Here is a 14,920-nt window from a genome sequence, read left to right on the forward strand (position 1 = left end):
TAGAGAATTATAAGTTTTGGGTCATATCGTACGTAGAGGCTCTGCACCTGAATGCCCACAGGCCTAGGGTGGAAATCCACAGCTGAGTGTGCGGACCCTACAGCTGTGTGGATAGGGCAGATACAGTTTGTAATAGTTTGAAGATATCAATAAAGAGAAGTGTTATACAAAATTTTGAGTCTTTATCTACTATTAATGTATCTGGGCATATTGCATTTTGGGTTTAATAGACCAATGTTCATGTGATATGCGAATGTATGTGACTATCTTAATTAAGCGAACACAAGTAAGAATATATGTTTGAGCAGTGCTAACTCTGAGAGTTTAGTAAGATAAATAAAACACTGAAGATAACTTGGGAACTTGTACAATACGTTGTCATAGCAGTGCGAAAGTACCTAAACTCCGCAACCCCGTTCTGCTGGGGGTTGTAAGGAACAGTGAACTCCCTCCTAATGCTTGCCTCCGCACAATAGTCAACAAACTCTCCAAGGGTGTACTCTCCTCCATTGTCCGACCTCAAGGACTTGATCTTTCGACCTGTCTGAGTCTCCACAAGAGCTCTGAACTCCTGAAACCGCTTGAAGACCTCACTCTTGGTCTTCAAAAAATAAATCCAGGTCCTCCTAGAGTGATCATCAATGAATAAAACATAGTACTCATGTCCACTCAAGGAAACATGAGACATCCGACCGCTCACATCGGAATGAATCAAATCAAGTATCGCTGAGAAAAGGGGATTTGGCAAATTTGCCCATCGCACAACCTCTGCAAGTATCAAAGTGAACAGTATTGAAATCTGGCACACCTGTAGTGATCTCCCGCAATGTCCTCAAGGCTCCATGTTACATATGTCCCATCTTGCAGTGCCAAATTTCACACAGCTCATAACTGCTAGCTCTGCTGTTGGTACTACTGCTCAATGCCAAAAGGGGCTGGAATGTAAACTTGTACACCTTTGCATGGCGTACACCTATCACTCTAGCTGAATCAGCTGGAGTGCCCCTGGGATACATCAACACCTGTCATCCCCTGAACAATACCACATATCCTCTGTCCTCCGAAGCTGAGACGGATATGAGGTTCTTCCTCATTCCTGGCACATAAAGAACCTCTGACACCTTCAAGGGAGGTTTGGACTCCCTCTGAAATGTCATTGTCCCCACCCCGACTTCTCTAACAACTCTGTCATCACCGAGTACTACCTCAATATCAGTGTCACTCTCTGAAAGCTCTAAGAAGTACTCACAGACTCCTGTCATATGACGTGAAGCCCCACCCTCCACATACCAAATACCTGAAGATGCTCCGCTAATCGAGGGAAAAGCATGCTCCCTCTGAACCTGTGTGGTAGGTGATCCTGCACTAGAGGACTCACACTTAGTGAACGCAAACTCTCGGTCAAAACGACCAGCATAGTCCTCAATCTCTGCTGAAGCTGCCACGTCCTGGTTCTTCCCCTTCTTCTTCTTCTTCTCTAGACACACAACTACATAGTGTCCCATCTTTTGACAATTCCAACACTTCACCTTGGAATAGTCCTTCTGTGTGTTCCCTTGTTTACCTTTACCTTTTACTTTTCCCCCACCACTGCTTGTGGAAGCCTGCTTCTTCCCTTTGCCTTTCTTGCCTCCTGCCACCAGTGCTACATCCTCATCCTGCTCAACTGGCTTGGCTGCCCCAAGCTGACCTTTCCTGATCTCTGTCTGAATGCAATCATCCCAAAACCTCTCCCATGTGGGAAGGGTCTCACGTGCACAAACCCCATCAGTGAAGTTCAACCATGAACGGGGGAGGCCATTCACTGCAATCCGCACCAACTCAGTGGGTGGAATGGCCTCTCCAATCGCTGCCAACTCATCTCTCACATTAGTAATCGTTGTGAGATATCCAGTTGCACTATCATTACCCATCTTAATGTTCTTCAGCTTCTCCTTCAGGACCATCTTCCAGTTCTCATTGGTACTCTGGTAGAGATTGGACAATGTTGTCCACATCTCATGGGCATTGCTCTTTCCTCTCACATGAGTAATGCAATGGTCTTTGATTCTGTCTAGAATCAGCCTCTTACCCTTGTTGTTCTTTTTATTATAAGTTGTCAACTGAGTAGCATCAGTAGGCACAACAACAAGGTTCTGTGTGGTATGCACCATGATATCCCAGACTTCTGCCTCCTCAAAGATACTTTGCATGCTCTCCTTCCAAACGCTATAATTTATATGCCCATCCAGCCTATCCTCCACCCTCAATCCCAATGACATCCTGTTGTCCTAAAACTGAAAAATAGCACTGTTGTAGTAAAGATAAAACTACCTTTTATGAAAAAATCAGCTTGCTGGAATTTTCTGAGTGAAAAATCAACAACTGTAATTTTTTCTTTTGCTGTCTGAAACTGCCCTTCAGCACTCAAGCTCTGATACCATGTAGAAATTTCTGTTTTCCCACCCCGATTTTCAGTTTCTCCTTATTTCTCCCATATAGTTAAATTCCCATAACCATCATTTAACAAGCTGAAAGAAATAAATTTGCTCAAAACACAAATTCTGGAAATTTTACAGAATGCTGGAAATTGCAGAAATAAAAATTAGCAGTAATAAACAGCCATTAAAACACATTTAAACACTGAGATTTTTGGTCAATGTGACCCTGGAAAAACCCCCTACAACTCTTGGGGAAAACTAGTTTGAGAGCTCTTCTTTATTTCTGAAAATTGCCTTTTACAGTGAGAAATTTTCAGCAAAAAATCAGCAAGCAAATTTACAACTTATCTCTTTTCTCATGCTTCACAGCAAAGTGGAAATTATAGCAAACAGGATAGCAATAAATGTTGTACGGTCTCCTCGATTTTTGTGCCCACTTTCAGCATTAAATGCTTCTGTATGGTCCTCGTTTTGCGTGCAGAAAAACGAGCAAACTGCTCCTCAATTTTTTTGCAAGCCTCTCCTCGAAAATCGTACCAAAATCTGCCTTTCACTGTGTGCTGAATCAGCTGTACAAATCTTCTCAACTACTGCCTTGGAATGTGTGCCAAGCTGCTGTCTCCTTCTCCTCCCTGCTAAGAAATCTTTCTTGCTCTCTTGCTTTCCTTCTCCCAATCTGCTCATGAAAGAATTGAATCGAATGTGATCTTTCCCTCCTTTTCCTCCCTTAATATAACTCCAAATGACTTTTGGGTGACCCAAGTTACTTTTGAGTGATCTCTAAATCTAATGGCTGAAATAGATTTAGATCAATGGTTGAGATTAAATGCTCATTTAAATATCACCTTTTATTTTTTAATTCACCCCACTTTAATAAAGACCCACTTAGTCATTTATTTCCAAAGTCACTTTTCCTTTCTAATTTTTCATTGACTTTATAAAAGTCACTTTAAAAATAGACTTAGTAACTTTATCACTTAAAGTCACTTTTAAATTAGATTTAACTTTATAAAATTATAAAGTCACTTTAAGAGAAAAATTAAATTCTTTTGGACACTTTTCCCTAGGCCAAAGATCAAAGCCTAAGGGAACCACCTGTCCTCCGGTACCAAATTTCAACAGAAACTATTTGACATTCACATATAACATTTTGTTCACCTGCACTTAATTGAATGCTCCCATATTTAATAGATTGAATTATAGAAATATACATGAAATCAAAATTGTCACAGAAAAGAAATTTGAAATGGGAACCATATAGGGGATATTCTTCTTTTTGGTCAATTTGAGAATGTCCTTAATCGTAGATTCTAGCATTGACAATAGTATAAGTTTTCTGAAGAATAGTTTGGACAACATTTGTTTCTTTGTTGATTAATCTAATATCAATGATTTCACATATTTCCATTTTTTCAAATTCACTAATGGTCACTAGATGTATGTATCACTTTCCATCTCAAAGAAACACAAATTTGTAGCATGGTGTATTCCCTGAGACTCCAACATAGGACTGATTTTTTTTTTTTTTTCACAAGGAAAACTATTGGACTATGCTAGTGGTTTTTAGGGTTGACGAACGTAAATTAGAGAAAGGGTTGAGGGTATTATTGTTTAATTAAATAGTTGTTCATTCAAATTGAGATGCCAGGAGTATTGTTGATCGACACCACCTTCATTAATGGTTGGAAACTAGAGAAAAAATAATTAGTATGCCTAGAATTAAACAATGACATAAATCACTCTTAGCAATATAAGTGGAGAAACACAATTCAGTACCACATTGTTATGTACACAGTTACAATTTCAGATTTATCAGCTAATAAAGAGACACAAATTGGATTCATTAAGGATCTAGGGGTAGGCCACAAGCCTACTATCTATGCAATTGGTTATTTATTTCAGAAATACATGGTAAGTTAACTTGTAGAATACACCAATTTCAAAAATAATTGCATTGCCATGATAGGATTTCAACCATTTTATGTAGATGAGTTGAGCATTTTACATGACCAAAAGATTATGTAACAGAGATCAGGACAAACATATTAGTGTGAGGATTTTGCAACTACTAGGCTATGATCTTGTCATATTCATATTCATGGCATATTTTGGAAGAAATCATGAAAATTTCTTCTTGTCGTCCTTGTTAAGTTTTTGAGTGTGACCAATACGTTCTATACATATACAATTCTTCTTTACATATGACCAGTTTTCCTATAAGGAATTGTTAGCATTGTATAATTTTTTATAGGATCGTTTGATTATAGCTGATGATTATTATGTTTGGTGTGTTCTAAATAATATTCCATGTTGTAAACTATTTCCAAAAGAAAAGGTCAAAACCTTACGAAAAATCAAAGTTACTTCAAAATCGTTAAAGTGCGAACATTAGGAATTATTTGTCGAAAGTTGGAAACGTTATTGTAAAATTGTATGCACGATAGGACATTTTTCCATTGGCACTTAAAAGGCACACATATCCCCTCTCCCGATTAGATTGTCTTATTCATCAAATGACTCCCCCACGTTTTTTCCCTCGTCATGTCTCCTTTTATCGGTGTTTGGGGGGGGGGGGGCATATGAAAATCAGTTTTCTCCTTGTTGAGACCACTGATACGTGTCCCTCTTACATTATTTTACAAGCCCCCATTGAAAACCACTTACCACTTCGACCCCCATCCAAAATCCCCCAACTTTCTTCCCCTTTCCTGATAGCTCTTCACTTGCGCTACCCTCCAGTCCTATCTAAACACATGGCCATGTTCATTACATAATCAACATTTGACCTCAGTTTCACTCCTGCACCACTCACTACCTACCACCTGGACTGTTTTCCACACTCACCTCCACGTCATGTCTCCACATCATCCCCCACCTCCATGTCACCTCCCGCATCCACGTCATATGTCTATTTCATGGTCAGTTAAAAATATATTTTTTCATATACAACACAGTCATTTAAAACATGGTTTAAAAACATCTGAGGATGGATTTTAAAAAATGGAAAGAAATTTTTGTTTATAACATAATCATCTACAAAAACCTCTCTTGAGTTTCTAATGACTGTTATGTTTTTGGCGATTTGGATAAATCTTTGTAGGAGTAGCTTCTTGAATTTTCCTGTTTTTAGTCAGTGTTTTCAAATGCAGTTTCCAAGGAGGTGGAAATGAATTTTCAAGAAATAAAAGAGGCTTTTGTTTCTAACATCATCGTTACAAAAAAAAATCTTTGTTTTCTAAAATCTATTATGGTTTGGGATATAAAAATGGATTACAGGACCCTATTTTTTCAGAATTTCAGGAGGAAAAAACTCAAAGATAGTTACCGACTTGGATGCCACCTCATCAAATAAGAGTTGCTATCAAATTCGAATTTCTCTTCTTTCTCAACCATAATTATTCAAGGTAGATTTCATGCAAATTAAAAGGCGGATTGAAGATCTGATTGAGAGGGAGTTCTTGGAACGAGACACAGAAGAAGTTAATTTGTTGAGATTTATACCATGAAACCTATGAAGGTAGCAGGGGAAAGGTGGGAACGAGACACAAAAGAAGTTAAAGGTAGCAGGGGAAAGGCTGAAACGAGACACAAACGAAGTTAATTTGTTGAGATATACCATGAAGCCTATGAAGGTAGCAGGGGAAAGGATGGTAGATTAAAATGTGAGATTGATACAACAGAGTTATAAAATAGCAAATAATTCATCTTTTTAAGTTGATAATGTATTTTCAGTTTTATTTTACATATTTATATTTCAAGCTAGTCAATAGTTATGTCACCTTTTATACTTTCAATATGATTTTCCAATAGTAATATAACTATAAAAAGAAATAATAATGCAAAATCATGGTTTGAAATTATGGATGTTATTTCAACCCAGTTTTCTTAATGATGCATATTTTATTGAATATGATTTTCCAATAGTAATATAATTATAAAAAGAAATAATAATACAAGATCATGGTATGAAATTATATGAGTGTTATTTCACCCTAGTTTTCTTAATCATGCATATTTTATTGAACTTAATGTTACAAAAATAAGTTGAGTTCAGGTGTGTTGAATCTTATGATACAATAAGCTTATGAAAATAACTATATGGAACAATATTAAACATCAAATTTTGTTTTTAACTATCCCTTAATATCCTATTCATTACAATATAGTTATTCATAATAAGCATTAACTATATTTCATTAGAAACTGTGTGGTGTTTCATGAAATATTTTGTTTCTTGAACTATATTTTAATATCTTATTCATTAGAATAGGGTTCTTCATAATGAGTATTAAGTACATTTTCAGTAGGAATAGTGTGGTAATTGGTACCATCATCTTTAGTGTAGTAATGGGTTAAAGGGTTAATTAGGCATTTTTGGCGCATGTAAGACAATTCCCATTTTATTTTATAGAGGTATGTGTATTGGGACAAAATGTAAGAATATGTATCTAGCTTCATAAGAGGATGTAAGATTTTTTATACAAACAATCCTAATAATAGGAACCAACGTCTATACCATTCCTTATTTACATATACTCATCCTTAAGAAAAGATCTCCATGTATTTTATAGGATTTTTACCAAATGCGAGTTTCATGGAATTTTATAGGTTCAATAAGATGTGCAATTCCCATGCCTTATATAAAGGCTCATAAAATGGTAAATAGTCAAGTTATTATTTCAACAAGTTTGGATGCACTTTAGGATAATACACTTTAGGAGCTTCATTTCATAGAGGGATGCTACACGTTTTAGTGCATTATGGACTATGTATTGGGAGAAGATGGACATGAAGTTAAATAGGTATACAACATTCCATCCATAGATGGATGGGATAACATAAGCCATCTTTTGAGGGGTTGCAAATAGAAGCACCTAAAGAAACGTTCGATGAGAACTTATTGTGTATGCGTGTATTTATATATATAGACTCTTATAATAGAGCAATCTGCACTTCTATTAATAAGTCGCCAATTTAAACCTGGTTTTGATATTTTCCACTTTCACCTTTGGATATTGTGTATGGATAGTAGAAAAAATGAGTGATGCTGTCATAGGGGATGCTTTAATGGTAGATACATTTCTTGAGAAGATTAGGGCAGAATGAAGAAGTCCTGGAAAAAGTACAAGGCTAAGCATGATTACCATAGAGAAGAGAAGTTGTTTAGAGTGAGGGACATAATATGGTTACATTTGATTGTATAAAAAGATCTAAGTAAGTAAGCTCTAAAAAAAATAAGTAAGTTGCAAGACTTAAGTGATAAGGAGGAAGTCCTTAGAGAAGTCTAAGTTTTGGGTCATATCGTACGTAGAGGCTCTGCACCTGAATGCGCACAGGCCTAGGGTGGAAATCCACAGCTGAGTGTGGGGACCCTACAGCTGTGTGGATAGGGAAGATACAATTTGTAATAGTTTGAAGATATCAATAAAGAGAAGTATTATACAAATTTGGAGTCTTTATTTACTATTAATGTATTTGGGCATATTGCATTTTGGGTTTAATATACCAATGTTCTTGTGATATGCGAATGTATGTGACTATCTTAATTAAGCGAACACAAGTAAGAATATCTGTTTGAGCAGTGCTAACTCTGAGAGTTTAGTAAGATAAATAAAACACTGAAGATAACTTGGGAACTTGTACAATACGTTGTCATAGCAGTGCGAAAGTACCTAAACTCCGCAACCCCGTTCTGCTGGGGGTTGTAAGGAACAGTGAACTCCCTCCTAATGCCTGCCTTCGCACAATAGTCAACAAACTCTCCAAGGGTGTACTCTCCTCCATTGTCCGACCTCAAGAACTTCATCTTTCGACCTGTCTGAGTCTCCACAAGAGCTCTGAACTCCTGAAACCGCTTGAAGACCTCACTCTTGGTCTTCAAAAAATAAATCCAGGTCCTCCAGGAGTGATCATCAATGAATAAAACATAGTACTCATATCCACTCAAGGAAACATGAGACATCCGACCGCTCACATCAGAATGAATCAAATCAAGTATCCCCGTCGCTCTGCTGTAACTGCTGAGAAAAGGGGATTTGGCAAATTTTCCCATCGCACAACCTCTGCAAGTATCAAAGTGATTAGTACTGAAATCTGGCACACCTGTAGTGATCTCCCGCAATGTCCTCAAGGCTCCATGATACATATGTCCCATCTTGCAGTGCTAAATTTCACACAGCTCAGAACTGCTAGCTCTACTGTCGGTACTACTGCTCAATGCCAAAAGGGGCTGGAATGTAAACTTGTACACCTTTGCATGGCGTACACCTATCACTCTAGCTGAATCAGCTGGAGTGCCCCTGGGATACATCAACACCTGTCCTCCCCTGAACAATACCTCATATCCTCTATCCTTCAAAGCTGAGACGGATATGAGGTTCTTCCTCATCCCTGGCACATAAAGAACCTCTGACACCTTCAAGGGAGGTTTGGACTCCCTCTGAAATGTCATTTTCCCCACCCTGACTTCTCTAACAAACTCTGTCATCACCGAGTACTACCTCAATATCAGTGTCACTCTCTGAAAGCTCTAAGAAGTACTCACGGACTCCTATCATATGACGTGAAGCCCCACCCTCCACATACCAAATACCTGAAGATGCTCCGCTAATAGAGGGAAAAGCATGCTCCCTCTGAACCTGTGTGGCAGGTGATCCTGCAGTAGAGGACTCACACGTAGTGAACGCAAACTCTCGGTCAAAACGACCAGCAAAGTCCTCAATCTCTGCTGAAGCTGCCACGTCCTGGTTCTTCCCCTTCTTCTTCTTCTTCTTCTTCTCTAGACACACAACTGCATAGTGTCCCATCTTTTGACAATTCCAACACTTCACCTTGGAATAGTCCTTCTGTGTGTTCCCTTGTTTACCTTTACCTTTGCCTTTGCCCCCACCACTGCTTGTGGAAGCCTGCTTCTTCCCTTTGCCTTTCTTGCCTCCTGCCACCAGTGCTACATCCTCATCCTGCTCAACTGGCTTGGCTGCCCCAAGCTGACCTTTCCTGATCCAATCATCCCAAAACCTCTCCCATGTGGGAAGGGTCTCACGTGCAGAAACCCCATCAACGAAGTTCAACCATGAACGGGGGAGGCCATTCACTGCAATCCACACCAACTCAGTGGGTGGAATGGCCTCTCCAATCGCTGCCAACTCATCTATCACATTAGTAATCGTTGTGAGATATCCAGTTGCACTATCATTACCCATCTTAATGTTCTTAAGCTTCTCCTTCAGGACCATCTTCCAGTTCTCATTGGTACTCTAGTAGAGATTGGACAATGCTGTCCACATCTCATGGGCATTGATCTTTCCTCTCACATGAGGAATGCAATGGTCTTTGATTCCGTCTAGAATCAGCCTCTTACCCTTGTTGTTATTTTATTATAAGCAGTCAACTGAGTAGCATCAGTAGGCACAACAACAAGGTTCTGTGTGGTATGCACCATGATATCCCAGACTTCTGCCTCCTCAAAGATACTTTGCATTCTCTCCTTCCAAACGTTGTAATTTATATGCCCATCCAGCCTATCCTCTACCCTCAATCCCAATGACATCCTCCTGTCCTAAAACTGAAAAATAGCACTGTTGTAGTAAAGATAAAACTGCCGTTTATGAAAAAATCAGCTTCCTGGAATTTTCTAAGTGAAAAATCAGCAGTAATAAACAACCATTAAAATACATTTAAACACTGAGATTTGTTGAGATATACCATGAAGCCTATGAAGGTACCAGGGGAAAGGATGGTAGATTAAAATGTGAGATTGATACAACATAGTTATAAAATAGCAAATAATTCATCTTTTTAAGTTGATAATGTATTTTCAGTTTTATTTTACATATTTATATTTCATGCTAGTCAATAGTTATGTCACCTTTTATACTTTCAATATGATTTTCCAATAGTAATATAACTATAAAAAGAAATAATAATGCAAAATCATGGTTTGAAATTATGGATGTTATTTCAACCCAGTTTTCTTAATGATGCATATTTTATTGAATATGATTTTCCAATAGTAATATAATTATAAAAAGAAATAATAATACAAGATCATGGTATGAAATTATATGAGTGTTATTTCACCCTAGTTTTCTTAATCATGCATATTTTATTGAACTTAATGTTACAAAAATAAGTTGAGTTCAGGTGTGTTGAATCTTATGATACAATAAGCTTATGAAAATAGCTATATGGAACAATATTAAACATCAAATTTTGTTTTTAACTATATCTTAATATCCTATTCATTACAATATAGTTATTCATAATAAGCATTAACTATATTTCATTAGAATCTGTGTGGTGTTTCATGAAATATTTTGTTTCTTGAACTATATTTTAATATCTTATTCATTAGAATAGGGTTCTTCATAATGAGTATTAAGTACGTTTTCATTAGGAACGGTGTGGTAATTGGTACCATCATCTTTAGTGTAGTAATGGGTTAAAGGGTTAATCATTTAATTAATTAGAGAAGCTCACACCTCAAAGGTTATAGGCATTTTTGGTGCATGTAAGACAATTCCCATTTTATTTTATAGAGGTATGTGTATTGGGACAAAATGTAAGAATATGTATCTAGCTTCATAAGAGGATGTAAGATTTTTTATACAAACAATCCTAATAATAGGAACCAAGGTCTATACCATTCCTTATTTACATATACTCATCCTTAAGAAAAGATCTCCACAGATTTTATAGGATTTTTACCAAATGCGAGTTTCATGGAATTTGATAGGTTCAATAAGATGTGCAATTCCCATGCCTTATATAAAGGCTCATAAAATGGTAAATAGTAAAGTTATTCTTTCAACAAGTTTGGATGCACTCTAGGATACTACACTTTAGGAGCTTCATTTCATAGAGGGATGCTACACTTTTTAGTGCATTATGGACTATGTATTGGGAGAAGATGGACATGAAGTTAAATAGGTATACAACATTCCATCCATAGATGGATGGGATAACATAAGCCATCTTTTGAGGGGTTGCAAATAGAAGCACCTAAAGACACTTTCGATGAGAACTTATTGTGTATGCGCGTATTTATATATATAGACTCTTATAATAGAGCAATCTACACTTCTATTAATAAGTCGCCAATTTAAACCTGGTTTTGATATTTTCCACTTTCACCTTTGGATATTGTGTATGGATAGTAGAAAAAATGAGTGATGATCTCATACGGGATGCTTTAATGGTAGATACATTTCTTGAGAAGATTAGGGCAGAATGAAGAAGTCCTAGAAAAAGTACAAGGCTAAGCATGATTACCATAGAGAAGAGAAGTTGTTTAGAGTGAGGGACATAATATGGTTACATTTGACATTCAATTTGCATAACAAATCCATGAAAATAGATATATATATTTTTTTTTGCGTGTTTGAACATGGGGGGAGGATGAAAGTGTTGACTTATATTAAATTTAATAGATTTATAGAAATGGGTGAGATGCCTTGTTAGGAACAGGATTCCCCAAGGACAGTTTTCGGACTAAAAGACCATGTTTTGGGTCAACTTTTGTAATAAAGTTGTAAAGTCTCCACATTTTTTGGTCACGGAGCGTGAAGGTGTCATGATTCATAAAGGGATTTCCGCCCTTATTTTGTAAAGTGTAAAATTGGTTGTAAAGATCCACCCACGGTCTACAGACCATGGGATTGTATAAAAAGATCTAAGTAAGTAAGCTCTAAAAAAATAAGTAAGTTGGAAGACTTAAGTGATAAGGAGGAAGTCCTTAGAGAAGTCTAAGTTTTGGGTCATATCGTATGTAGAGGCTCTGCACCTGAATGCACACAGGCCTAGGGTGGAAATCCATAGCTGAGTGTGCGGACCCTACAGCTGTGTGCATAGGGCAGATACAGTTTGTAATAGTTTGAAGATATCAATAAAGAGAAGTATTCTACAAATTTTGAGTCTTTATTTACTATTAATGTATCTGGGCATATTGCATTTTGGGTTTAATATACCAATGTTCATGTGATATGCGAATGTATGTGACTATCTTAATTAACCAAACACAAGTAAGAATATTTGTTTGAGCAGTGCTAACTCTGAGAGTTTAGTAAGATAAATAAAACACTGAAGATAACTTGGGAACTTGTACAATACGTTGTCATAGCAGTGCGAAAGTACGTAAACTTCACAACCCCGTTCTGCTGGGGGTTGTAAGGAACAGTGAACTCCCTCCTAATGCTTGCCTACGCACAATAGTCAACAAACTCTCGAAGGGTGTACTCTCCTCCATTGTCCGACCTCAAGGACTTGATCTTTCAACCTGTCTGAGTCTCCACAAGAGCTCTGAACTCCTGAAACCGCTTGAAGACCTCACTCTTGGTCTTCAAAAAATAAATCCAGGTCCTCCTGGAGTGATCATCAATGAATAAAACATAGTACTCATATCCACTCAAGGAAACATGAGACATCCGACCGCTCACATCAGAATGAATCAAATCAAGTATCATCGACGCTTTGCTGTCACTGCTGAGAAAAGGGGATTTGGAAAATTTGCCCATCGCACAACCTCTGCAAGTATCAAAGTGATCAGTACTGAAATCTGGCACACCTGTAGTGATCTCCCGCAATGTCCTCAAGGCTCCATGTTACATATGTCCCATCTTGCAGTGCCAAATTTCACACAGCTCAGAACTGCTAGCTCTGCTGTCGGTACTACTGCTCAATGCGAAAAGGGGCAGGAATGTAAACTTGTACACCTTTGCATGGCGTACACCTATCACTCTAGCTGAATCAGCTGGACTGCCCCTGGGATACATCAACACCTGTCATCCCCTGAACAATACCTCATATCCTCTGTCCTCCAAAGCTGAGACAGATATGAGGTTCTTCCTCATCCCTGGCACATAAAGAACCTCTGACACCTTCAAGGGAGGTTTGGACTCCCTCTGAAATGTCATTGTCCCCACCCCGACTTCTCTAACAACTCTGTCATCACCGAGTACTACCTCAATATCAGTGTCACTCTCTGAAAGCTCTAAGAAGTACTCACGGACTCCTGTCATATGACGTGAAGCCCCACCCTCCACATACCAAATACCTGAAGATGCTCCGCTAATCGAGGGAAAAGCATGCTCCCTCTGAACCTGTGTGCCAGGTGATCCTGCACTAGAGGACTCACACGTAGTGAACGCAAACTCTCGGTCAAAACGACCAGCAAAGTCCTCAATCTCTGCTGAAGCTGCCACGTCCTGGTTCTTCCCCTTCTTCTTCTCTAGACACACAACTGCATAGTGTCCCATCTTTTGATAATTCCAACACTTCACCTTGGAATAGTCCTTCTATCTGTTCCCTTGTTTACCTTTACCTTTGCCTTTTCCCCCACCACTGCTTGTGGAAGCCTGCTTCTTCCCTTTGCCTTTCTTGCCTCCTGCCACCAGTGCTACATCCTCATCCTGCTCAACTGGCTTGGCTGCCCCAAGCTGAACTTTCCTGATCTCTGTCTGAATGCAATCATCCCAAAACCTCTCTTATGTGGGAAGGGTCTCACGTGCACAAACCCCATCAACGAAGTTCAACCATGAACGGGGGAGGCCATTCACTGCAATCCGCACCAACTCAGTGGGTGGAATGACCTCTCCAATCGCTGCCAACTCATCTCTCACATTAGTAATCGTTGTGAGATATCCAGTTGCACTATCATTACCCATCTTAATGTTCTTCAGCTTCTCCTTTAGGACCATCTTCCAGTTCTCATTGGTACTCTGGTAGAGATTGGACAATGTTGTCCACATCTCATGGGCATTGCTCTTTCCTCTCACATGAGGAATGCAATGGTCTTTGATTCCATCTAGAATCAGCCTCTTACCCTTGTTGTTCTTTTTATTATAAGCTGTCAACTGAGTAGCATCAGTAGGCACAACAACAAGGTTCTGTGTGGTATGCACCATGATATCCCAGATTTCTGCCTCCTCAAAGATACTTTGCATTCTCTCCTTCCAAACGCTATAATTTATATGCCCATCCAGCCTATCCTCCACCCTCAATCCCAATGACATCCTGCTGTCCTAAAACTGAAAAATAGCACTGTTGTAGTAAAGATAAAACTGTCGTTTATGAAAAAATCAGCTTGCTGGAATTTTTTGAGTGAAAAATCAACAACTGTAATTTTTTCTTTTGCTGTCTGAAACTGCCCTTCAGCACTCAAGCTCTGATACCATGTAGAAATTTCTATTTTCCCACCCTGGTTTTCAGTTTCTCCTTATTTCTCCCATATAGTTAAATTCCCATAACCATACATTTAACAAGCTGAAAAAAATAAATTTGCTCAAAACACAAATTCTGGAAATTTTACAGAATGCTGGAAATTGCAGAAATAAAAATTAGCAGTAATAAACAGCCATTAAAACACATTTAAACACTGAGATTTTTGGTCAATGTGACCCTGGAAAAACCCCCTACAACTCTTGGGGAAAACTAGTTTGAGAGCTCTTCTTTATTTCTGAAAATTGCCTTTTACAGTGAGAAATTTTCAGCAAAAAATCAGCAAG

This window comes from Pinus tabuliformis, chromosome Q (genome assembly GCF_031772625.1).
Source record: "Pinus tabuliformis cultivar Carrire ecotype Pingquan chromosome Q, CPIR1, whole genome shotgun sequence".
In the NCBI taxonomy this organism is placed as follows: Eukaryota; Viridiplantae; Streptophyta; class Pinopsida; order Pinales; family Pinaceae; genus Pinus; species Pinus tabuliformis.